Raw genomic sequence first — 27,761 nt, forward strand, 5'->3', positions numbered from 1 at the left:
TTTTTGTTGTTGTTTTTTTTTTTTGTTTTTTTTTTTTTTTTTAATTAAAGATAAAATGGTGTGGTAGAAAGAAACAATTTTTCTTTTACAAGGATAGTTTGACAGCTTTCCTCTGACTGCATCTCTGTGGGAAGAACAAGCTTAGGATGGAAAATAGATGGGGATCCATTGCTGCAGTGGAGGGGAGGAAGGACAGTAACCTATAGTTACTATTTCTTTACATTTGATAGTCAGCTCTACCCAGCAGTGTAAACTCCCTGTTCCAGATGCTGTGAGGGCACAGCTCCCACTTCTCACATCTCCAGCTCCCATCAAAGAGAACCCTGCAGCAATTCACATCTCATCCTCCTTGTCCTTCTTTTCAACCCATTTGACTGTGACACTCCCGGACACTCCGAGGCAGATTCCTGACCAAGTTTGACAGCAGGGGTGTCCTGGCTACCCTCTTCAGGCAGCAGGTCACACCTGTAGGTTTGGTACAACAGATACTGCTGCTCTGCCAGCTCCAAAGGCTCAAATTCAAGAGTGAATAAGCAAATTAACCAGAGCCAGGGAAGGACTCTTGCAGCAGGTGATCAGTGGCTGCCAGGCGGTTTGTATGTGCAATTCTAATGCACTATTGACACATTTCTGAAGCTGCACCTTCAAAAATAGGAACAATCAACTTTATTATACTTAACATAATTAACTTTCCACTGGTAGTGTGTGTTCCTTTATTTTCATGTACTTGGCATTTAGGCTGCAGAGGAGGATTAGCAATTCAGTCTTCAGGTTTGTACCAGTTTGGCTTTTGGATTCGTACACTCCCACAAAGTTGCTGTGATTGGTGTGGGGTCCAAACAGCAGATTCCCAGTGAACATTTACTTTGCATCTGTAGAAACTTCCACATTTTTTCTGTTTATATTGATGCAAACCTTGGAGTTCTTTGTCCTTATTCTGACACAGCTGCCCTTACAATCTACAAGAGTTTAGGTCAAGCACAGAAGACTTTGTCCCGCTGGGCTCCATAAAATTCTTAATAATAACATGTAACATTAAGAATAAAGGTTAATATATCTATTATTTACACCTACGTAAATTATACATAATATTTAATAAAATTAAAATTTGATGAGCTCTGTGGAACTGGCTATGTTTAAATTAGAGCTTTGCTCTTCCCTTAGTTATCTGGAGTGCAGAGTCCTTCTGCATCATTAGGAATTGCGTGTTTACAAGGATTCCCTGCGGCATCACTTGAACTCTTCAACTATTCCTCCCCCCAGGATGAAGGCTCATTGCATGGAGACACCAGTGCAGTGGTAAGCTCAAATGTAGATGTAAAATTATCCTCAAAGCAGATTAGAGAGTATTTGCTCAGTTATTGTCTATCCAAGTCATTTTGTGGGACATGAAAAGCAATCAGCTTTTTTTTAAGAGTGCTGTTTAACTTAGCAAGGATCTTAAGATTAAGACAGATGCAAATGCAGCTCTGGCTATGTTTAAAATGGTGGCTGATCATGATTCTTTCAATCTAAGACCTCATTTAAATTACTACAGGAAAGGTAAAAGTTCCTGGGGGGAAAGTAGCATGTGCTACCTCGACAAAGCACCTGCCTGGGTAGACAAACAGCTTTCAGAAAGAAAAAGAGGGGAAATCCAGGAAAAAAAAAAAAAAAAAGGGCAGAAAAAAAAGGAAGAATAAGAAAAAACCCACCACCTCAGTAGAAGCTGAAATTACTCAATATTTCTTTTAACAGAGCAAGAGAAATGATTCTCGGTATTATTCAGTCAATCCATTGTAAAAGAAGTTTTAGTACATTGTAAAAGCAAAACTTGTCCGTTTTCCTGTAGAAACAAGTGACAGTCTTGCAGCACAACAGATTTCTCCTGCTTCTTTTTTTTAAACATCACTGGAGTGTGGCCAGCAGCAGGACATACACCTGAGTCAAAACACATGGAATGTCTTTGAATCCGGCTTGAAAACAGGGGTCTCTCCCTTTTCCCACTCCCAGAAAGGTGGCAAATAACAACGGAGACTTAGCAGTCGCCTGTGCCCTGCAGCACAAGGAGAGACAGCAAATGGAGGTGAGTGTAGGTGTGGAGGAGTTAAATTCTGGGAGGTGGAAGCCTGCGGGGAGGAGGAGGAGCGGAGCACAGAGCGGTGTCTCCCGGTAGATGGCTCCGTGGTACATCAGACCGTCCTGCAGCTCCCGCTTCTCCCCCCACCGAGCCCTCGCTCTGTCTCCATCCAACCTTTCGGCACAGAACAGACGCGCGGATCTTTGCCTTTTCCTCTGGGCTCCAGTGCCACGCATAGGTGTCTTTTTTATTGTTATTATTTCCCCTCTGATCGTAATATATAACTACAAAACTGCCACAACAACAGAAATTTTCACAGTTAAACCCCAGGACACAGAATAATCCAGCACTGGGTGAGCTGGTGGGCTGAGAACGCTTATGGCTGATTCAGTTCTACTGAATTACTGGTTGCACATCTATCAGATAAAATTTAACAAAGCCAATTAAAACCTTTAGTTTAATGCAAGGATACTTCACAATTGGTATTCCCCAGTTTCAGAATTGTTGTTGGTTTGTTTTTTTTTTCTCAAAGAGCACAATATGGGATTGATGAGTCTTGTTATTTTGCCTATAAAGAGAGGTCTTAAATGCCTAAAAATGCCTGCCAAGTGCAGCCATTCAGTTCTACACCACAGAACTAGATGAGTTTTTCTCCAGTTATAAAATGCATTAATTTAAGATTATACCCCCTGTATGCTGTGGAACATATGTAGGTACAGCACAAAGCTGACAATTTGTCAGGCCCTTTTCCAAGCCCTTTCCATGAAGAATGAGATCCCATTTGGACCAATTGCAAGTGGATAGACATTATACCCTCAAAATCATGCCTTTGTTGCTTAACAGTGCAAAATATTGTTGGTATAATTATTTTTGTATAGTCCTCTTGCCCTGTGGCATCAGTCCAAGAGCGATTCCAGCTCCACCTGGCTCCAACCCAAGACCACTCCACACCAGGCCCTCAGGATCCTAATTCTCTCATCCAACTGACTATGACCAGTGTCTGTGTGGTTTTGCTCCAACATACAATGGTACGTGCAGGGAAATCCAAACATTTTTCCACTGTCAGTGGTCTGCTCCAAAAATCAGTCCCATCTCTTGTACTGTTCAAATTCTTTGTGGATTTCTCCTGTGTTTTTGATACACCTTCTGGTTCTGCATTCCTGAGTGTCTTTTTTGTGACACTATTTGTCCATTTTGGCCCCGATGCTTTTGGAGCTCTCATGCCACTCTGATTTTAAACTCCTGATTACACAGCAGTGGCTGAGAGGCACAGCTTTCTGTGTCAGCTGAAGTGTAGAAATGAGTTCCTCCCATTCCTGTCCTGGTAAAACTAACTCAGGACCCCTCAGACAATGTAATTTGACAAATCAGTCTTCGACTAAAGCTAAGACTAACTGATTGGGGAATTTGTACTTGGCTGTGTGTAACAGGTCCCACAGAGTTTCTCTGATGTTTTCTAAAGAACTGGAGAGAGATGGAATTGGCCATTGTGGTCACAGGAAAGCCAGAGCCTTGAAGACCTATTCTTCATTTAGGGGACACAAAGGAGCTGTTTTTTCACACAACCCACTGCACACTTCAGGGCACCCTTTCTCTCTTATCAGACATTACAAACAGATAATCCAGTCCAAGCTTTTCTCAGAAATGACTTGCAAGAAATACCTCTTTGTGCTACATAACGTAACATAAACAACTGCTAAAATATGCAGAGGAGGAAAACTAATGATGTATAATACTACAATGTTTTAAGTGTCTTAATTTAGTTTATAGGCACTCAAAAAAAAAAAAAACAAACCCACCAACACCTCTTCAGGAGCCAAGCATCAATAACATGAGCCTGCAGTAGATGAGTAATTACCTCTCGGTGATGAATTCTTAAATATTAATTTGCTATATGCAATTTATCATGTGCAGCACTGTAATCTGTGAAGGCAAGGCAAAATCAAGGCTCCAAGTAAAAGGGGAGAGCAGGGTTTTTCCAGCCAAGGTGCAGAGTTGCCAGTTCTTTAGACTTGCATCTCCCCCCACTTCTCATCACACATTCACATGACACAACTCCCAGTGCATGGCCAGTGAAATACTGAGGTGACATCACTCCATCCTCTTCCAGGCACGAGCTGAGTTGCAGGAACCAGCTGGGTGTGCTGGTTGGTAGGGAAAGGTGTGAATGTCTGAGACTTTTACAAGTTTACCAATTTGCTCCTAAATGACTGCTGCGGGTTTTTTTGGCTTCTTGTGAGGTGGCCATGGGTTTGTTTTTCCCTTAGCAAGGAAAGGCTGTTCCTGTTGTTAGTGGGGTCTGGGAATATCTTTGCAGAACTTCTCTATGATCAGATCAGGATATATTTGCATTGCAAAGTACAATTTATTAGAGACACCCCAGCTAAATACAAATGAGTGAGGTCAGATACTAAAGGTACTTCAGCTCCAGTCCTACACAACAATCCTAATTTACTCTGTCTCATAGACTGTATAGAAAAAAACCCAAGTATTTACCACTGAATCCTGAAATGTCGTATTTGAAATGGATCTGAGATTATAAGTCATGCTCTTCCACTAGAAAAACTTTACTCCTTGGACTTCAGCTCTTCCCTGTCCTACGAGGGAGGCAATCTGTATGTTAGACAGGTAAACAGAAGGGAAAAGTGATGCATTTCATACGCCCTGAAAGTAAATAAAATTGATTTGGAGAATTTTCTCCCAGGTTGAGCGGCCTGTGTTGGTTGGGTAGGTGGTATTTTAATGCACAGCAACATTCTGCTGCTGTGGCTGTGGTCATGCTGCAGTCACACTTTGTTAGGGTTGTGCCGTGGTCATCACTGCTGGCTCTGGCAATCACTGGGACTGCAGATTTCTGACTTGAGAGAGAGGGAAACTCCAGCCCCTATAGAAGTCTTGTTCTGCTATTAAAAAGATTTCTACAAGTACCCCAGTGTGCTTAATAGACAATGTCAATAAACACTGGGATGGAAAAAAAAAAAAAAAAAAGAAAGAGAGAATTCTGCTTTTACTGCTTATTGGTGTAATGTTATTGAGAAGTGATTTCAACCATTCACAGCCCCAAGGGCCTAATTAAAGTGGCAAATCTCCACAGAGCCTGTGAAGTTACAATACTTAGTGACAGAAATAGGAATAGAAATCACTCCTTTTTCATTGTCTGCATGGTAAAATGTGTTCATTTGACAGGAGAGGTGCATCAGGGAGGGCATTTTCCTTCCTTTGGAAAGCAGTGGATTCCCAAAATTAGGCAGAGAGAACACTCACTCCTTTTTCATCTTTCATAACGGTTTTTCCAGTAGGGAAATAAGGATAATTCCACCTAGACTTATCCCAGACATTCTGTTGAGTGCAGACTTTCTCCAAGGTCCTTCACAGATTTCCTGCAGAGTTTTACCTGGGGCTGTAAGCCAAGAGATGAATCCATGGGTGGGTGTTAGGTGTTTGCAGCTGTCTGAAAGGCCATGACTCTCCTTCCCTTTGGGGTGTTATGAAGTTGAGGATAAAACTCCAGGTAAAATCTACCGGGGAAAAGCATCTCTACAATGGCTCAGGTTTATCATCTGTAGATGTTAAAAATCAGAACATTTCTGTCCACCTTTGCTTGAGCATTCCCTGTCTGCTCGTGCTTCCTCTCCCACGACAGTGAGTATCCAAGAGTGTGTGTGTGTGTGTGCCACAAATATATATTTCTACTGAGAAACAGCTACTGGGGGAGTAATCACCCTCTAATTCATCAGTTCCTCCTCTTGGGAGCAGAGATTGCAAAATGAGCCAGCACACTCAGACCTTTCACCACCTGATCACAGAGAGACACACTGTGTGCTCCTTGGGCTGATCCTCCAGGGAAGCACATTTTCCAGCCCTGCATCATCCACTTTGGAAGCTGTTTACTTTCTTTTAACACAAAATTTTTAAATGATACTTAATCACACCAAAGAGCTTTCTTTTCCTCAGACAAATTACGTATTTACATACAATTCTCTAATTGCTTACAACATGTTGTCTCCCAAATGTAACACCTGCTTGGGGAGGCTGCTAATTTAGATATAACAAGGTAAATGGTGGAGTTCTCTGTTTTATCGGGAAGGCAGAAGAAAAGTAACTTTAAAATTATAATTAATTAGGATTGTATAACAATAGGGATTTCCCCCCCACACACCCCATATTTCGTTGCAGCCTTTATAGAAAATAATTTGGTTTTTTACTGAATAAGGGCAAATTTGTGGGGAAATTTGGCTAAATTAGATGACAGAACTGAAAAAGAAAAATTATGCCTCTGATTTCAAAATTGGGATACTTTAAAGATAAGCAGCTTTATAGTCAAAGAGAGCGTATTTTTTGGCATATGCAAATCAAGAAGGAAGAACTCTTATTCTGAGAAGTTGGCAGCAGCTCAGTGCAGGTGCATTACCTGAGTGCAGAGCAGCATCTGCACTTCAAAATCCCACTCCAGAGGGGGATTGGAGTCATGGGCTTTGCAAGGACACCCTGAAGTTGGTGGTTTAGGGCTGGCAGGGTCTTTGCATCTTCACAAGAGGAAGAGGAGGGGCAGCACCAATCACTGCTCTCTGTAAGCAGTGACAGGACCCAAGGGAACAGCTGGAACTGTGCCAAGGAAGTTTAGGTTGCATCTCAGGAAAAAGTTCTTTCCCCAGAGGGTGGTTGGGCACTGAACAGGCCCCCCAGGGCAGTTGTCACAGTCCCAAGGCTGTCAGAGCTCCAGGAGAGTTTGGACAATGCTCTCAGGCACGTGGCGGGATTGTTGGGGTGTCTGTGCAGGGCCAGGTGTTGGTTTGGATGATCCTTGTGGTTCCCTCGCAGCTGAGGACACTCTCTGACCCCATAGTCCTGCTGCAGTGCTCTCCCAGAGCAGCAGCATTGTGAGGATTCCCCCTGCATGTGCTTCATTTCTGCACCCACCGCTGTCACTTGGCATCCTCGAGCCTTGTCTTTAGAGCTGCCACTGTGCCCACCAGAGCAAAGCTGGAACGTGCTGAATTTTCTCTGCCTCTTCCTTATGCTTTCTTTCCCTTTTCCAGGCCTTACTACTGGGACCTCTGCAAAGCCTTTTCCTTCCATTTGTGGCTTCCTGCACAGAGCAGTGGGGAATGAATGTTTCAGAGGCAAGGTGAGGCAGCTGCTGGCAGGCAGAGCTGTGTCTGTGCTGGTGGAAGTCTTGCAGTTTAGAGCTGCTTCCTTTACTGGCAAAAACGTGTTTCTCTTACACTTATTCTGCTTGTCTTGTTCTGCTCTGTGCATCATAATCTAAGAGGCAGATCTGGTCGTGGCTGCAAAAAATGTCGGTTGAGATGAAGCACAGGGAAATAACCTGGGCTGAGAGAAGCATTTTGATTTTCTCTAACCCTGTTTTGTATATTGTCTGAGACTGTTTGTAGAAAATAATTGTGTAGGGCTGTGTCATTTTTGATATTCCTACCACTCAATTTCATTTGTGGTTTTTTTTCTTCCTCCCTCCTCTGTAAAATCTAAATGTGTTTCAGAAATTACTATTTTCTCAAACTCATATGTATTTAAATGTGGTTTGTCTCCTTTTTAAAAATGGAGGGAAAATAGAATGCCTCCTTTGTCCACTGTGTCCAAGTCGATGGGTTCTTGCCTCCAAGCTGGGTTTTGGTCCATTCAGTGAGTTTGAGCTGCAGCAAAACCAATTCTTTACAGCTCCAGAAATGTTTTGCCTTTATTTCTGTGGCCTGATTATCTATTCTTCACATTCTCATGAGCCACAGACTCTCAGCTGTGCTGCAGATCTCCTGCCTACTATCCTTAAAACCCCCAAAGCATTGTCAGCTCCCAGAAGAATCCAGCTGTGTCCATTCCCTCCCACTCCCACGCTCCACCTGAGTTGTTTTTAAAGGAAATATAACACAACCTGAAAACCAAACACAAACAGCACAGGGAGGGGTTTAATGATCTCTGTGGACTCACACACAAGTCTGAACCAGAACTCAGGTCTTGCCTGCGCTTTTAGCATTTGATTTCACTATGGAACATTCCTGCATCTGTAAAGATGGCTCTGCTAATTTAGTGCCTTTGATAACTGTGCTGTGACAAGCTGTAGTTGTGCCACACAATGCAGGGCTTTGGCTGTATTTACAGAATATTTACAGAATTGTTAAAGTCACATCATACTTCCTATTTTTCCCCCCTGAGGAACCTATTCCATTTTACATCTGAGTCTTGCTAAATCCTAAATGAGTATATATGGAAGGGACAGGAGAGGGATGTGGAATAATAGAGATTTTTTTTCTCTGTACCTGAAGTCCATTCTGTGCTGCAAGCAAGCAAATAGCTTTGCCACCTGCAGCTATTTGCAAGCCAAAACAAAATGAGCTGATGTTCTCTATCCCATTCCAAGCATACAGGTGTCCAATGTATGAAAAGTGTTATTGCCATTGGCATCACTGTTAATAGTGTCAGCCCAGAACCCAAATGGCTCTTTTTGGGAGTTGCCCTTTCCCCTGCATGGGGCTGTGCTGGCAGGGTGGGTGAGCCTGGTCACCCGGCTGTGCCTTGTTCACAAGGAATGTTTGTGGAGAACAATGAAAATGATCCAAAGTTGATTTAATCACTGTGGTCTGGTTATTGAATGCAAAGACCCTTAAACAAGGTCTTGAAGTCCTTTTCAGGAAGGATGCAGAGCTTCAATTGCAAGGCACACCAGACTTCTCTAGCCTCACCCACCACCTTGATTGCGTTGTTGCCTGCATTTTGTTAGAGTCATAGAATAGTTTCGGTTGGAAGGGACCTTTAAAGTCATCCAGTCCACCCCCCCCTGCAACCAGCCAGGAAATCTTGCACTGGATCAGGCTGCTCAGAGCCACGTCCAACCTGACCTTGAATGTTTCCACCACCCCCGAGCAACCTGTGCTGGTGTCTCACCAGCCTCATCAGATAAAATGTCTTCCTTATACGCACTCAGCACAACCTGTTGGAAAAAAATATGGTTCCTTTTGAAATAAAACCTTCTCACGGGAATATATTTTCTAGTTTTGACAGGAAGGATGTTTCAAATCTGAGGTAGAATTTCATTGGGGTGTTTGCCTGTTCACAAGGCAGCGATCAGGGCACTCCTTTGCCTGCTTTGTCTTGCAGTCAGGATTCCTCTGACTGTGAGGGCAGGACACAAAGTTTTATTCATAAGTGCTTAATTGATAAGCATATTCATGGACCAAAATAAGCTGCCTTCCCTCCCTTTTGTTGTCTCCAGGAATCTAAACATTTTCAAATTAGTTTTTGCTTCCTACCTTTGTACCCCACACTGGAAGTCTTGGGCTTTTTTCTCCTGTTATTATTTCTTTTGGAAACCTAAGGGTGGTTACTGAATTCAGCTCTGAAAGCAGGATTTTAGAAGTCGTATCCTCACAACAAACACAGACTGAAAGCAGCTGAGAACCCCTTGCACCTCAATTCTGGTCCAGTTCAGAAGTGAGTGGGAGAGAACTGGAAAGCACAGGCTGTGCAACAGCAAGGGAGTCAGGAAAATAAGAGAGCCTGGCTGAGGCAAGAGGAAAAAAAGAACAGTGATGCAAATCAAAGCAGAGAGGCAGGTGAAAAACACACACCGAGGCCAGGGAGTTAATAGAGACTCAGAAAAATCGTGTTATCATTTGGTTGGAAACCCCATCAAATGTCCCTGGCAAAAGAAATTTATTTAGATATAACTTCAGAAAATCCCACAAAGGATCCACTGGGTCACGTGAATGCTTTGCATTATCTCCCAGCACACAGGTGGCTTTGGGATGCAACCTGCTGCATAACAGATGATTTGCCTGTGTCTCGGGAGCCACCCTTGCTGCATTCATTTTTGAGCCCAAAGACTCTGACAATGCAAAAGATTTGGGAAAGGCTGATTGCTTATGTTGTGAAGTGAGCAATTTAAGCAGAATATCTGGATTGTTTTCATTGGTCATTAGAGGGTAGTTCAACTAACTTACTGCTTACTGCTTTTATTCCCATAAAAGTGCTTAAAATAATTGTGGAGACTGAACCACTGCAAAACAAGCCTTGTTTATATGTATGTGTATTGACATCACTGTCCAATTTGGTCTTTGGTACAAATTTGATTAGCACAGAATGCATAAACACAAGTCTCAAGCAGCAATCAATATTTCACTAATATGCCACAAAGCACTACATCATACATTTACATAAATGATTAAAACTTCTGCTTTGCTAATGCACGTGGACATGGAGTAGTGCAGATAACAGTGCTGCACACACAGCATTTATTAGCACCGTCTTCAACACTACTAAGATTCAAAGTCAGGGCTCAGGAAACTGCAGCAATAAAGAGCCACTGAGTAAGAACTCTTGCCAGAAATGAGGGAGTTCTACTCAAAGTGACACTGTTTTTTTTTGTTGGTTTTGGTTTTTTTTTTTCTGACAGCCATAGTGAAAAAAAGTCAAGGCCCTGGTCAGCTGTATCAGTTTCTGGGCTCTGAGGCTGCTGGAGTTTAGTTATTTAACAGCAGGTTTTTCGGGAAGATCAGCTCCATGGTTATTTTAGTGATGTAAATGTGTGAGGGAAATGACTGTTCTGCTCCTGGTCCACAGTGATGTCTGTAACTGAGACTTTCCCATGTATGATATGGAATTCTTGCAGTGGTTATCGTGGCCTCCTGGTCCTATAGTTTGGGTGACACAAACTACAGGGACATTTTCAAATCCACGTGTCCAGAACTACAGTCCGTGCACATATTTCAGCAGGATTTAGATTAGCTCCTCGAAAGAAAAGAAGTTTAACCATCTGCATGCAGAGTCCCCATCTCCCAAAACGTGCAGCATCCCTTGGATGTCTCTGTAAACACTTCAGCATTTTCATTGCTATGCTGCTGCTTGTCCAGTCTTTCACAGAAATACATTTTGATTTCCCATTTCTGGAGGGATGTTTGCTTATCTTCTTTCAACTGCCTTGGCCTCCAGGAAATTGAAACAGAAGGGCTAAGACCCCCTGCCAGAGATTTTGTTTCACTGTGCTGTGGTGCTCTTTATGGCTGAATGATGAATACCAATTTAATTATGCTTGGGAGCCCTGCCTGTGTTTTCTTTTGTTAAGTCAGAAGTGTGGAAATGAGTTTCAGCTACTGTTAAAAAATTGCTACAGTGCTACTATAAAATACTGAATTTCCACTGTATCTGACTTGTTCTACAGCCCTTCTAAATTGAACTCAATTAAGCTGCATGTCTCCTTTATTGTCAAAGATATAAAAGTGCTCCAGTCACATGTGGGATGTGGTAATGCATTAAATCAGGAGATTTGTCAATACCTCTAAACCATGTCCTAAGGTGCCCTTTGCTGAAGCTCCTTTTAAATTAGTGTGAATGGCTGCAGGTATAATAAATACAGCTCTATCTGTGTTTGGGATATTTATTATGGAATGGAACTGAGGGCATGCCATGAGACGAAGAATAATTTTGCCACTTTAAGACTTGTGAGCGCTCTTTGTGTGCAGAGATGGAGAGATGAGTATGAGCACTATAGAATTTCTTTTGTAAAATGGATGGGGATAAAGACACGTTTTGTTTGAATTTGGTCTTCCTGTAGAAATACTATAGACAAATATGCTTCTGGCATAAGCTGGTGCATATCCAGAGATTTCAGACACTTAGTACTGGCAGAAAATTTGACCTTGTTTTGGGAAAAGAGAAACAAACAACAGAGCAAAACACATGAGAACATGATGCTAAATTCCTTTACATCCTCAATAAGTCTCAGTGACCTCCATGGGCACTTACAGGAAGCACTAAAATTATTCATCATATCTGCATCTGACTGCTTTTGTCTCTGTTATTGCTGATTTTCCCCAGTCCCCTTAAAATATACTAAGCAACACTGGTATTGAAGTAATATTTCCTAAAATATGACAAGATGTCACCATATTGTCAAAGAAAAAGAAAAAAAAGGGGAGGGAAAAAAAGAGGAAAGCTATTTATTACTTTCCTGCAGAAATGGGATGAGATGAAAAGCCACGTTGGGAGACTCTATCAGAGCAGGCAGTTAAGAAGCAGCAGTACACTATTCCCACTCATAATTAAATAAATGCATAGTGCATATTCACATTCCACAAACAGCAATTACACACAGACGCAATCAACAGGTCTTTTTCAGCATTTTTACAAACCCCATGGTAAGCAGTTAAGACACCTCCAACAGCAGCACGCCCACAGCACCCTCTCTGCTCAAATGTGTGCTCTAAATAAAGAGAAAAAAACCCCAGAAATCTGTGGACAGAAGGGATTTACACAAGGAGAAAATTAAAAATCCATCATGATTTCAATTATAAGCAAGTGACCCAAATGTCATCTTTTAAAACAGGCTGGGCCTGAGTTCTCCATGCCCGTCACTTCCGGCGGGTTGTGGGAAGTGCAGCACAGTGTTTAGGGAGGGTGGAGTTACTCTGTGATGCAAAGGTGGTGAGTCAGAGCAGTCCCTGTGGCTGAGCTGCCCTGCAGCCAGCACACCCAGGGGAAGAGAATGCTGAAGGAGAGACGTGCAAAAGGAGGTTTCCTTCTTCTTCCTCTTGGGTTTCAAGATGCCACTCAGAAATGCCACGTTTGCCTGACGTGTGGGAGCAGCAGCATCTGTACAAACCTCAGTATTATTTTGATACGTTTTAACAGCTGTTGAAACACAACCAACACTTGTGATTCCAGCCACAGTTTTCCTTCTGCGCTCTCAGACAGCATCAAACACGAAATTGTGATTACAAGACGTTGTTTGCTTTCCTGAGTGGTGCAGCAGTTTATGTCACAAGAGATAGAATCTGAAACACGGGGGAAGTTCTGGAATGAACAGCAGGTATTTCCATGAACAAGCTCAAAGCATGACATTAATTGACTGTACAGACTTCAAGCAGAGGACCTGGTATGAAAATGCCCCTCCCAGTTCCAACACAGTTATCACTTAATGTTCCAAATATAAAGCACTCGTGTATCCTGTACTGCTCTTCTGTTTTCCTGCCTTAAGAACAGGATGTGATAGCACTGTCTGTCAGAACTGTGAGCAAAACCCTCATGGAGAGGGAGAAGTCTCAGATCTCTCATTATGAGGAGAAGGGGAGAGATGTAAGAAGTCCTGGTGATCGTTTCCTCTTGGCCTGCTCAGGATCTTACAGGGATTCACATTTTGTTACAGTTTTCCTTCTTATAGTTCTGAAAGTTTGCAGCTTCGTTATCACTTTCTTGGTTCCAAAAAGAGCAGGGAATTTTCCTGCCCTCTACTTCATTTGCTGCAAAATTGATAAAAAGTTGTAGTTAATAGAAGGGGAGTTTATGGAACATAGATGGATGAGTCACTGGTGGAGGCATCAGGAGCTCTAACACTGATTTATGGGACAAGTGACTTGGGGCCACATGCAGTAAACCACTTGAGCATTGCTCACAATCTTTAAATTACATCCCCAAACGATTCCAGCTGAATAATGTCGTCACCAAGCTACGCTTTCTACTGCTCCCATTTCTGGCTAAATGAATCTTGAATTCCTCTCTGCACAGGGGCCAGCTTTGAAAGGACAGTTGGAGGGTAGTATTAATTTTCAGGCAGTCTTTCCTCCTCTGAAATCTACATTTTCAGACCCTTTCCCAGTCCCTAGGATATAGCTGTTCTGGGAAAACTCGTTGGACTGCATCTCTGAGAGGAACAGCTCGGTGAGACCACACTAGTGTGATCAACAAGAGTGTTGGTGGATATCTAATTCCTGCAGCTCAGTTGCATGTGGGAGCTGTTCCTAGGGCAGGGGCTGGAAATTTTATTTTTCCCAAACCATAGGTAAAGACAGTGTTAAAAATTTATGGGAAGATGGGACATAATGAATGTTGTAGGGATAAGCCAGTGCCAGTCGAGGGATGAGCTGTATCATCAAGGCAGAGTCCGTCTTGGGGCCAGGTTTCACTGGGTTAAAAACGTTGCTGAATGTTGTGTTTGTAATCACGTGTAAGTTGTTCAGTCTGAACTAGGAGCAAAAAATGCATTCCTCTCCCCAAAAAAAGGTGATTCTGCACCGTATGCTCTGAAATAGAATTTTTAGGTACTTGGTGAAATTTTGAGTAAAAGCTCTGTTACTGAAGTGAAAGAGGGGCCTAAAGGACAGGAAAAGGGAGCATGAGTGTGCTTTTTACTTAGGTACCTGTGCTCTGATTGAGCTTCATTTTATAAACTATAATTGGCTGTAGTTTTTCTCCATGTCTTGAATGTTCATTTACCTCTGGAAAGGATTTTGTGATCAATGGGTGGAACATGTTTATTAAGCACGAAGTATCACTTTGTTTAGTTGATGATTGAGCTGAGGGCCTCATACAGGTTTATAGCAGAGCATAAACCAAGGCAAAGAAAAAGAAATAATAATTCAGTTCAATTACAGAAAGAAAGAGGCACAGCTTTGCTGTATGAAATGCACATCATTTTCATTCCCTCTGGTATCAGAGATGCTTGTTTTCTTCACACCTTTAAAATACATCAGCCTTAGGGTCTCCTGTGACCTCCTTTATCCCAAAGTGTTTTCTGTATTGAGACTTTTTAGGGAAATCACTCCCCATAGGACAGATAGTGGCAATTCCTCATTGTGAGCAGGACCATTCTGGAGTGCCTGAAGCAGGTGGATGGCCCAGAAGCTCAGAGTTACCTGAGGGCAAAACTGGGCCCATTTTTCAAAAGTGACAGTTAAATAGTTCTTTAGTTTTCTCTAAAGAGACCATTGCAGGTGTGATGCTGAATTATCTCTGAGTGACGTTCACCAGACCAGCCAGAAGGGGGAGAGAATCTCCAGGGGTGCTCGTGGTGATGGGACATGGTCTGACTTCAAAATGGAGCACCAAATTAGCTTTACAGCAAGCAAAATTCCCACTGATTTGAATTCCTACAGGAAGAGGTCCCAAATGCTTTTTATATAGCATGTTTCTGAAATGAGCAGTGATCCTGCTCTCCCCATGCTGGCTGTGTGGCCACTGAACCTCCAGCCTTTGATTTGCTGTAGCTCATCCTTCCCTGTCAGATCTTCGTATTCCTCCAGCACGCTGAAGTTTTCTTATTTCACTTTGTTTCCCTAAATGCAGCCAGCCATAAGCTCATGGATTCACAGATACTCTTCTAAGGAACCCCCTGCCTGTGCTCCTTCTGTATTCAACCAGACACAAGGGTCAGTAGTTTTCCACACCACCATTTTTTTCTCATCTCCTGCTCTGCTTCTTCGAGCCTGGGCCAATTTTTCATTAAGAAGAGCTCAGCAGTAGAAAGAACACATGAGGCAGCAAAAGCAGAATAGTTTTTTTTTTCCATTTCCTACTGCCATATGATTTTTTATTTTGAAATCTAAGCACAACATGGGGCATGCTGTTCTTCAACCCACTGAATTGGTAACTCACTTCTCTGTATGTTGTCACTAGCAATCATGGACTGGGGAAAAGCAATCTTTCCCAGTACTGTTCCTTCCTAGGTAAAGGTAATAGAAGCCTTGCCTTCTAGATGAAAGATTATTCATACCCTTCTACTCATACAGTCTCATATGGTGATTTTTTTTGGTTTTTTGGGGTTTTTTTGAGAATACAGAAAAGTTTAAAATTTGCACCCTCAGGGTCCTGTCTAAGCATTGAAGTTTATTTCATGCCTTTTAAGTCAGAGCTGTGTTAATCAAAATACTTTCTATGGAATTAACTATCACTGGTTAACCTGACATCACAGTATCCCAGAATGTGCCAAGTTGGAAGGGATCCACAAAGACCATTGAGTCCAACTCTTGTTCCTGCAGAGGAACCTCCCCAAAAGTCACACCATGTGCCTGAGGGTATCATCCAAATGTTTCTTGAGCTCTGTCTGATGAGTGTTATGCCTTAAGATGCTCCACCTTTGGTCTCTCGTGATCATCTGTCCATGTTCTTGCTCTTGTTGGAGGTTGAAAGCTTTATGAAGTCCCTTAAATATTAGGGAAGGAATTCTGCTTCCTTCCAAAGTCTTTGTCCTTCAGGGCCCACAGAAGACCAAGCACCCTGGTAAATGTACAACTCTGGATTAGGGTAAATGGCCACATGAAAATTCTGGCATGAGAAGGAGACACATCCAAAGGGGATCTACAATGGAATGAAGCATTGAATTAACGGTGCTGTGGAAATTCTCATCTGCACCAGGCTGGGAGGCAGCCCACAGGCACAGGCTGGAAATCTTAACAGGGAGAACAGGGATTTCAAATCCTCTCCTCTACTCTCCCCAGGCCTCCTGGAGAATACCCTCCCAGGAGTAGATGCTGCCATGGGAACAGCAGGAAAGAGCCCTTTAATATTCTGTGCATAAAGTAGACTTGCTGTCAATATGCTTTTAGGATGGGAACATTTCTGACTTTAATGATTAAAGATGCAAGAGTACGGTTTGGTTCTGTACTTCCCAACGAAAATTAGACCCTGCAGAGATTATGGATAAATGACTACATATCCCAGAACATAATTTGAGCAAGTTCCAGACCAGTGACCAGAAGAAAATTCAACTCCTGAACACAAAGACATGTTTGCAGCCATGAACACTATCTGACAGGGTAACTAGATTATGTCAGATTTTGCTTAAAGGCAAGTGAAAGTAAATAAACCTGAAAAATTACTTTGCAGTGTATGACTGTAGGTGGTGAAAAATACCCCTCATGAAGAATTATGATCCAAGCCAGAATTACCTTTATGTCCCTAATCTGCTCTCAAGGCTTCCTTTTTGTCTTTAAAAAAAAAAAAAAAAAAAAAAGGAAGCTGCAACCTTAATATTTCTTACATGTCAGCTCAGACCCCCTTGGGTTAATACATTCCACAGTCTTGTTGTTTACTTCTCATTAAGCTAAATGTTTTATGCAAATCATCTGACATAAAGCCAGACGACCAATCTAGAAAGGCTGTAATTCCATCTGATGAGTTCATTCAACTGAAATCTGTACTTAATTTCCATAATTATACTACCCTATTCTCATAATGTGAACTGATTGCTGCAAAAACACGAAATAACTAAAATGCATTCAGATTTAAAATATGAAAATGATATGTCCCTTTGGGCGCTAGAGTTATGTTTTACAAACAGTTTCTCTATTTTCTTTTTTTCTCCCACAAAAATATCTCTTTATTTAAGGCTTTGCCAGCCCTATTTAAAGACTATTAAAATGATAAGAGCTGTTCCTAATGCAGTTTTGCCTTATAGTGGGGGAAAAAAAATGAAAGAGAAGGAAGAATTAGGGGAAATGAAAACAAAATTGAGGAAAAAATGACACCAGGACATTAACAATTATATTAATGTGATGTGCTCAGAAGCCTGAAGATTGTTGTCTTCCTTGTCATGGAGCTTAAACTCAGAACAAACTGACTGTGTTGATGCTGACAAGTCTTAAGTGTCTTCTTAATTATACAATCAGACAAATTAAGTTACTACTGCACCAATCAGGCTGCAAAAGAGCGAGTGTCACAGCTTTTCAGGGGCTTGGAGGAGCTGACAAGGGTCTGAACTTTCTCTGGAGAAACTCAAGTCTTTCAACAGTCATGCTCAAACATCTGGTTTGGTTGCTCAGAACCAGAGAGGGAAGCTGTGCTCCTGCTTTGAGTGGGATTCATTGTGGCATTTGAAGGATTCTGGTCCAAGAAGTTCTATTACGTTCAGCATGGCCCATCCTACAGGTTCCTGAAGTATTCCAAGGTAACTCCCCTAAAAAGCAAGTCATGAGAAGTAGTTAAAAGCCAGGCTTTTCATCTTCCAGCTGTCTGGTTGTGTAACCACAGTCATCTTGTTGAGAACAGCACAGGAAACCTGATTCAAAGGGTAGGACACAGAACAGGCATTTAAAGGGGTTGAATGGCAATAACCTGATAATGATTCCAACTCTGTCAGTGCACAGCCTGCCCTGTTAAAGGAGGGAAAATCAAAGTGGTGCCTCTTACCTAGAGAGAGTAAGAGCAAACCAACCCCTCCATCTCACCCGTGCTGTGTGAAAATTGCTCTGATATTCAGAAATGAAAGCTTCTGCTGGAAACAAAACATCCTCTTGGTTTTCTGCCTCCTGCACAGAACAATCCCACTATTTCCTTGGATTACTCAGAAAGGCAGTGGTTATTTTTATGTAGAAGTCATTGATCCCTCTCTCAGGTTGAGGCATGTGCTGCGTGATCTCCTTCCCCAGTGTGAACTGGGGGTCGCGTCCATGTCCCAGTTTGTGACTGCCCATTTGTCTGTCATCCAGGATTTGTGTCACCCCCCTGCCTGGTACCCTCTCATAAGGAAGCAATGCTACAGCAATTCAGCTCTGCTAATGATAATTGTAGCATTGTGCTTTGAAACCATCTCCTCCTCTGTGGGGGGAAAAGGGAAAATTGCAGCAGTTTTGTTTCTATTATATTTTTAATCACTCTTGTCTTCTTCTTCATCTGAACTTCTTTTGTATGTGGTAGCTGGTCTCAGGATTTGCTTGAACTCTGTGTGCTCTTAATTTGCAAGGAGCTGAGAAATGTAGTTTTAAATCTTCCAGAGGCTTGAGTGTGCAGTAGACAGTTGTATATGATGGATGGTGAAACCAGTTAAATATGCCACTGCACTGTGAGCCTGTGCAATAATATTGCTCCAGGAATTCTATAGAATGCAGATAATTCTGCTGTTACCCTGATGACTTTTCTGGGGGAAAAAAAAAAAAAGAAAAAGAGAGCAGAATCACATTATGGCTTTCTAATAAAAATAAGGAGTAATCCTGTTAAATTCAAGCTCATCCAGCTAAATTACTTTAGCTTTACCATGTCCCTAGTTTAAACATCCTCAGCTGCCTCCCCTGAAATGAGAAACACTCACAGATAAACAGCAGCAGCCACTGCTGTGTGGGGAGATGGATGGCAGCCCATCTGTCATCCCTGCCCAGGAATGCTGAAACGTGCAGACTTTGGTCAGAGAGAAGTTCCTGGGGCCCCGGAATTCAGGAAGTCCTTAAAGAACTGGGGCAAACACGGGACTTGTGTGAAGCTGCCTCCATTCCATGATTTGTTCTGGGAAGGGATGTGCAGTCCAACAGAGCTCCTTGCTGGGGCTCTCACTGTTTGTGCTTCAGAAGCAAGAGTGTCACTTACTTAATTGCCACTATCACTTCCTGGAGCAACTGGTTATTCTGGAAGAATGAATTCTCGCTTATTCAATTAGTTTAATGGCCTGGAAGTCTCTAAACCCAAATGCTTGTTCCAACTAACTGGAAAGCTTCCTGTGCTGAAAACAAAGGTTGTTCATGGCCTTATGGATTGTTAAGTTTATATTTTTTAATCAGAACGCAGAAAAAAAAAGAAATATTATTCCATAAGCCAAGCCCTGGAAGTTTTACAGTTGAGACAAGTCCCTTTAAGAAACTAAATTGCATTTTACGAGTCTGCAGGAAAGGTTAATGAGGGCAATTTGAGAGGGATGTCATTTGTTCTGAAAAGTGTTGGCCATTGTAGATTCCTTCATCTATTGGAGAGAATGACCTAATTTTACACCGGATGAGCCCAGTTTTGGATCTAGCAGTTTGGATTCGTGTGCACTGAATGAATCTGCTTTTACTGGGCTTATTTGCATGAAGCAATTTGGATGCAGTTTGGTCATAAAAAGGCTCTTCCCTGTATTTTGCTGGAGTTTCTAATCAATCCCAGTATGTTATTGCAATAGTTTTCACCAAATACGTATTTTGGTTTGTTTCTCTCCTCCCTTCCTTTTCCTGCCACTCAAAATTACATTAATTCAAATGGGTTGGTTTTATATTCCATACAATTTCCATGGGTTGCAGCACTGATTTGCATTCCAGTTGATCAGACTTAACCATTAATAGTGCTTTTACTGTGGTTGGAAGCACTACCACTTCAATTTACTACACAAACACCACCACTTTTATTTTTATCTTGAATTCTCTTGTAATGAAATACCTGTGTGCACCACAGAACTTGTTGGTTTGTGCATGTGAGGACTGGAATGAACCAACCTGATGTAAGCACTCTGTTGCCACAGCCCTTCTCCTTCCAGTCCTGTTTACAGCTTCTCTGCCTGTACCCAGGTCTGGTACAGGCACATCCTTGGCTGTTCTGGTGCAGCTTCTCAGTATTTTGGTACAAAAACTGTGAGATAAAGCCTTGTAGGCACAGATGGCTACTGCTGGAAATACCTTTTCCTCATTCAGCCAACTCACAAAGCACCAGTTAAAGCGTTATCCAACCATTAATAACAGAAAATTGGCTTCTAAAGTTTTAGCTGCAGATCTGCTAAATATCAGACCTTGGGAGCGGAGGGAGTTAAATAATCAACAAGAAAATGACTCAGACGGATTTTTAGTGGCTGCTCAGTGCTTTCAAGACAGCAGTTCACTAAGCAGAAACTCCCACTGAGGATGCCTTGAGCTGTTCTAAAACCAGCCTTAACCTACAGTGATAAAAGACCAAACTCAACTGGCTTATGGAGACGTGAGAAAGTCACTTCCTTCGCTGGGCCCCAGCCCAGAGAGCAGTTTGGGATGTGCTTCTGCCTTGTTAGAGTCCAACAGGGCTTCAAACCCACCCCTTGAAAAGGACTTTTGATGTTGTTTGCACCAGGTGGAACAAAAAATAGGATGAAAGAGACTTGAGGGATTGCAGGGGGACTCATACATGTACAGGAAATATCTAGTGTGAAAATCAGTATTTATGAACTTGCAAATATTGTTGTGTTGTACATGAAGCACCTCTGGTAACATCTTAATGCTTTTACAAGCTAAAGGGAAATTCAATAGCAGAATCTTTCCTTTCCTACAAGATCTTTCTGTGAGAAGTAAATGAGGGTGAAGAAGGAGGGGGAAAATAGAGCTGCCTCTGGAGGAAGAAAAGGGATTAAATTGAGGGGTGTGGATGAATATCTGCTTTGCACACTTACACCAATTTTGCAGACCCACAAATTAATTGAAGTGATTCAGGAAATCTTAAACTATTGCAAGGCTGTACTCACTCTTGGTCTAAAAGTTTTCAATGAAAATATACTCCCTGAATATTGGATCAGTAATTGGAATTCATGTACTGGCTATTAATTGAATGGCTAATCAGAATCTATTACTGCAGCTCCTCCTAACAAAAAATACATTCTGGAGTGTAATTCAGCTCAAATTATCTACCAGGTCCATAGATTCAACCCTTCTAATCTTCAGAGAAACAATTGTGCAGAGTAAATATTGACACATCTTGTACATATCAAGTTGCCGTCCCCATTGTTCTGGTTTTCACATCACATTTAGAAAATAAACTTGATTTTAATTTTTCTCCAAACATCGGATATTAATCCATTCATGTTTACTTTACAAAGAAGCTAGTTAATTAGCAGACTTCTAATTAAATTCATAAACAAAATGGTTATATCAGGTCAACATTTCAAGCATTAGGATCTTTGGAACTCCCAGAATTGCTTGTGGCCCAAATGACATCCCCATTTACAGAAGCAAACAGTGTTTAAGGTACTCTAAGTTCATGTGCTTTTGCCTAATAGACTTAGTAACAAATCTTGCACTGCTGTTATAAGTTTAGTCTGAAGAAGGGTGCTCAGGTTAAGCTGCCCAAGATCCTGGTGATGGTTGTGGGACATCAAGATCATCACCGGGGTCTCAGTCTGGCTGTAAATTAACTGACAAAACAAACCCTGCGCACGTGATTTTGAAAGCTTATGTAGGTGAAGCCAAACATTTGCCCACGAATCCCAATCGTGGACACTTTGTTATGAGCCCAGGAATAAAATGAGAATTAGTAATTCTCCTGTTTAACAGTGCTGGTGCAGCACAAGGAGAGGTGCCCTGAGTGCTCAGCAGAGCATTGCCCCAGGTCGATAACGGCAGATCAAGCATTGAGAAAGCTCTGCTGATACATCCTCGTGGTGCAATCCCTGTGCTAATGCCTAATCCTGCCTGTTCACCCTGCTTCAGCGAAATACCTTGCCAGCAGTTTCCTGGTGTCGGAGCTTGCTCTGTTTCCAGTGCCTGGAGCTGTACATGATGCTGCATTGTGCAGGGTAAAGAAATAAATCCATTATCTACTTAGTCTCAGTGTTGACAGTATGGTCATGCATAATGAGAGTGGAATTTGGTTGTTAATCCTTCATATGCAATTAATTTCTATTCCAAGTACATGCTCAGTTCCTCCTTGAGTCCATGTAATTTTCTGGCAGCTGTAGCTTCCTTTTGCAATTGTTTCCCAGACCTGCTCTGTGCTGTGGTAGGATTTATATCCTTCCAGGAGTTTTGAAAGTTCCCCCTGACCCTTTACTTCACGTCCCTGATCTTGCATGAACGAGACAGTGAACAGTTAGTCCAAAGTTTCTCCCTCTCCATCCTTCCAGATTCTTGTACAGTTCCATCATATCCCACCAATCATTCTTTTCCTAGGTTGAGTAGTCCCAATTTACTTTATTGTTGCTTTTATGCAGAGTTATTACATGGCCTAGTTTCCACTATCTGAATTTTTTATACTTTTAATATGTTCCTTTTGAGATGAGAGAACCAGCCCTATGCCCAGTATTCAAGGTTTTTTTTTTTTAATTTAATTTATTTTTTAATTTTTTGTAATGGCTCTTGTTATGGTGCATGGGATTGTGGCCTCCCTTTCCTGTGGGTCTGAGATGTTCAGGTCTCTGAGATGCCCCCTCAAGGGGGCTTTTAGACTTGCTTTGTAAGAGTTTGGCTTCATCGTATCACCTCTTTTCTTTCTTTCTCTCTTTGACTTGTATAGGCATCTCAAAAATATTCCAGAAATATTGTCACATCCCTTTGCACAGCTTGTCAGTTTGCTTTTTGTGGTGAGTACCCTTTACCAAATAATTGTTATCAACAGGAACCATAAAACAATTAGAGAAGCAGCACTTCACCTCTCTATGAATTGCTAAGGAACACGGTTACTTGGAACCCAGCTGTCTCTCCAGGTTTTCCCCATTATTTTTATTCACTGAAAGGCAAAACATTAACAAAGATGGGAAATTTGAAGCTTATTTTGTTATCAACCTGAATCTTGGATCTCTCTCTCTCTCCTGCTACTCAGTCATTGTTATGGGTGCAATCTGATGTCACCTAAATGTCAGATGCATTGTGGGAACACCCACCTTCATTTTAATTGGTGCTCTCTGGATATTTGGCTGCCACTGGGGCCAATTGTTGTGCCCCAAAAATGCATTACCTACTTTTCAGCTGAATCCTCCAGATTACCTTTGTTATGGCTCTCAGTGAACCCTCATTTGTTTTGTGAGAGGATTTTCACCTGTGAGACCATAATGAGCAGGTTATTAGAAGCCAGAAATATTTCACTTTGATCCTTTGGAGAGATGACAAGTTCCCTGCATAATCGAATGACTGCAGCAATCAACCTCAGCAGGAGCTTATTTTCTAGTTCTAGTTCATTTATAATCCATACAATATTTCACTGTGCTTTTCACTAAAGATATATGTTCATTTTTATATATATTTTATATGGACTTTACATTATGGCTTCCTAGATGAGAGTCTTAATGGGAGATCATGCATACATTACCCACATACAAATAAATTCTACATGTTCTATTAATTCTCCTTTTTCTTCATCACCTCTGGTGTATGGCCCAAGATACCAAAAATACATATTAAATGCCTTGCAGGGCTGCTTAGGGTTCTTCTACCCTTCTGATACATGACTTAGTCCTATTTATTGGACTAGAATGGAGATTAAAATTGGAAAAGATATTTTCATAGTTCTGCTTAGGAAGAGAAATCAAACAGAATGGCCTGATTACTGCATCAATGGAGACACAGATTTAGTGTTGGCTTGTGGGAGAGAGACTGATTGGAATGAGGAATGATTTGGGTTGGTAGCTTATATTTATGATGGATTATAAACCACAATGATTTACTATTTAATGCAGGGGGAAGAACTGTGGCACTTCTAAGCTTTGATTCAGGGAAGGAGTGAAATATTCACACAGTTCTCAGCACACAAGTGGCCCGTGTTATCCTAATAACAGTCCCCACAGGTTGTAAGTCAGAGCCAGCCTTGGCACAAGGCACAGCTTTGTAGTAACCATGGTAGCACTGCCTTTCTAAGAGCAGCCACTGCAGTAAGGCTGATGAGGAATTCAGGATGCTGAAGTGAATCATCTGTTGGATGACTGGGTAATTAAGTGCCCTGTTTCTGAACACAACATTCTAGAGGACTTTGAAACACTGGAAGGACTTGCTGCAAAAAAAAAAAAAAAAAGATGAACAGCAGAAAAAGCTTGGAGCTGTGCTGAGCAGGCTGTGGCAGCTCTCCCTGGAAGCACAGGTGAGAATCCTGGTTTTTGTAATGCTTAGGGGGAAAAAATGGGAGTGGAACTGCCCCTGGATTCGGGGTCAGCATTTCCTGCCGGAGCAGCGCTCTCACACCGGTAGTTGTAGCCATCAACGAAATGTGACAAGTGCAGAATGACTGTCTCTTCCTGGTAAATGCATTTCAGGAGGTTAATTAGGATTCCTTAGTGCAGTGCACCTACACCGCAAAACATTTATCCTCTCAGTGTGTGTTCTGGGGTTTGGATCAAGTATATCAAGGAAAAATAGCCCGATTTTGATGCCTCACTGTTCTGCGCCTGTACCGAAGGCTGGCAGAATATTTTCGGTTCTCCACTCCCACCATCCCTCTTGAATACTTATTTAAGTTCTGAAAAGAACTTTCATCAAAATTGAGTTCAGTTCTTCTCCAGACTTCATTTCTTTTGAGTCTTCCACCAAGCAATTTTAATCAAAATAGCCAACCTAAGAGTAATTTTAACAGAAAGCACATTTGTAACTGTCAGGGTTTATTCCAGAAGCCTTGATCTAGATGTTGAATTTTGGGGAAACACAAATATACAATAAATTCTACGCATGCAGCTGAAACAATTTATATGCTTCATCCTGAATATTTGTAAATGAGCACCCAGGCAATAACTACTCAAATAAATTTATTGGAATTGAAATGACATCAGAAACTTATGAGCTGTTCATGTACAATTCACAGAAAGAAAGAGGTGAAATAACGTACAGCTGTAGCTTGAGTTTTCTGTACCAAGACATTCACCCTGGCTCCCTCTTATTTTTCTCTTTCTCTCTGTCTCTCCGCATCAGCAGCAAAAGGATGAATACTTTCTGGAGAGGTTTTCCCAGTGCCACGGTGCTGAACATGTGTGATAATGTGCTGAGACATTATGATTAAGAAACCAAACTGACTCCTCAGATCTGATTCCTTGGTGTTGCAGCTGATTTGGGTTGTGTGTTTGGTGCAGAAGAGTGCATTTCCCCCCATTCCCTCTGGAGCTGTGATAGTTTATGATGGGAGAGGAGATCCATCCTCTCATCCTGGAAGCAGTACAGTGCAGTCTGTACACTGCAGTCCTCATGCTCCTGCCTCCTTTTCCCTGACCTCAATGCCTGGATGGCAGCACTCTACAACTAAATTTCCAACCTTATAGAAATAGACTGTTCTCCATACAGTGAGCATTCCTTTCTAGCAGGATCACTGAACACCTTTCCTTTCCCTCTTTTCTTCTGTGCAGCAGTAGCTGCAATCAGTCTGTTCCCATCTGTTCATGCAGTGGCCCTCCTTTAGAAAGGCCCCTCTCCTTGTCAGTAGATTGTATTCTTCTTAAATTCTCAAGCCTTTCAAGAGAATAACTGCATCGATAAGGACCATGAAATAACCTGGTGTCAAACACAACCTGGAATCCAGTGGCTCTATGCCCAGCTGCAGGGTAAGGTTTGTTGCAGATGAGTGGATTAGACACACCAGGGTACAAGCAAACCTACATATTTTCTTAAATTTCTATACAAAGCGTGAATAAATCAATTCTTAAATACTCCACTTTCCCCCCAAAGTGTAAAGACAGATGTCACTCAGCCCTGATCTCATTTCTGGGTGTTCTCCTTTCCCTATTACTTAGCACAATTCGAAAAGCAGATCAACAGCGGGTGGAGAAAAGCTGGACTCATCCCCCTTGAAGGGAGCAGGATGAAAAGGGAAATGAAGGTGACCTGTGACAGTCTCCTCTTGGACTTGAGTGTCCAAGAGCAAGATCTGAATGGCCTTTGCAGGGAAAAGGATTCTTGTCTCTCCAGACTTGCACTCAGCCAAAAGAAAGCACCTGAGAGCAAATAACATTAACAGAGCAGGAGTGGAAGCCACCCTATTGCAGCAGGCAAGAAAACCTTTAATTAGGAAAACAAGACACTTAGGAGAGGGTTGCAGAACACCTTTTATAGGATCTGAAGGTAAAAAATCCCAAACTATATTTGACAGTTTTGTCAAAAATAGGTGTTTTCTTTGGTTGAAAAGTTTCTTTTTGGAACTATTTATCATAATGGCACTAAACCACCTTATTTGCAGGTCGTTTGCAGATGCAGTGGAGCATCAAGGACACAGTTGCCAATCTCAGTGCCAAACCACCTTTGTTCCTCTACTTGACTGATCTGTGGAAGCAGAAGAGGCCTCTTAAACACTCAGGTGTAACCCAAGAGGTTTTGTCTGCTGGAACAGTGTCTACCACCTAAAGGAACCTTTGTGACAACCTCTGGAAAAAAGGTTTTAGGCTGGATGGAAGTACCTTGTAGTTGAGATCTGACCTACGACTGCACCTGGCCTATATGATCTAAATTTTCCAGGGAAATGAAAGCTCATGGATTTCTCCCATGCTGCTTTTGCTCAGGAGTGTTCTACTAAAACACCTTCTGTAAAGACACATCCAGACTGAAGCTGAGAAAAAAAGCATTGGAATTTTCCAGGCCTCTATTCCATTCTCTTATCTACCCGTCTTTTACTCCACTAGATTAAAAATACCACAGGACATGGCATTTTTATCTTCTTCGTCCTCAAGACACCTTTTTTCTTTTCTATGATAAGCTAAATGGAGTGAGATTTTAAGCACTTCATTGTAAAGCATCTATTTGAATGCAGGAATTTCTCTATCAGACTTGAGTGTTCAGGTGGAGATAAAAATCACATTTCTGTTTCTACTCACATTGCCTCTGTTTACACAAAGATTTCGTTAATTCTTTTTGTTGCAGCATCATCCTGGAAACTCATCCATTCAACTCCATATCCACTCTGAGCAGCAAATCTTTTTGGAGTAATTTCCTTCCAGGCTATAAATCCTTTGTGTGACAGGCATGGCCAGTATTCCTTGTGTTTCCTTCCTTCTTTCCTTCCTTTCTCTACATCCAGTTGCATTTGACTGTGTGTAAGTGTCCTTGGCTTGAATTCCTCCAATTTACCAAGCAGTTTTGTTCAGGTTTCTTACCAATTTTTCTCTCCAGCAATAGCTACAGCAGCCACCAATTTTCTCAGTAGTGATTTTATATTTAATTCTGGATCACTGATGAAAAGATTGAATTCTAGGAGGCAGCGATGCACTAAAATTCCATTTTTCCATGACAACTTCCCTTTAAAAGAGGTTTGTAAAATCTGCCATATGGCTGGTTATTGATGCACTTAATGTTTATCTTGAGATGGTACAATACTGAATTGAAACAGAGTATTGTAAATCACGCTTCTCTACCCTTACATTTATAGGAATTTCAGTTTTACCTCTATAAACCACACTTGTAATTTTACCAGGATATGAAATTAGGTCAGTCTGGCAAAACTTTCTGTCATAGAACTCTGGTGACTCACAACCCCTTTTAATTCTTTATCAAATGAGCTCCTTTTCAGATCTTTGATGATGAGCTAATGAGCCTTAGCT

Source organism: Empidonax traillii, unplaced genomic scaffold (genome assembly GCF_003031625.1).
Source record: "Empidonax traillii isolate 1590-97213 ecotype Southwest subspecies unplaced genomic scaffold, ASM303162v1 scaffold13:size3042203, whole genome shotgun sequence".
Lineage (NCBI taxonomy): Eukaryota > Metazoa > Chordata > Aves > Passeriformes > Tyrannidae > Empidonax > Empidonax traillii.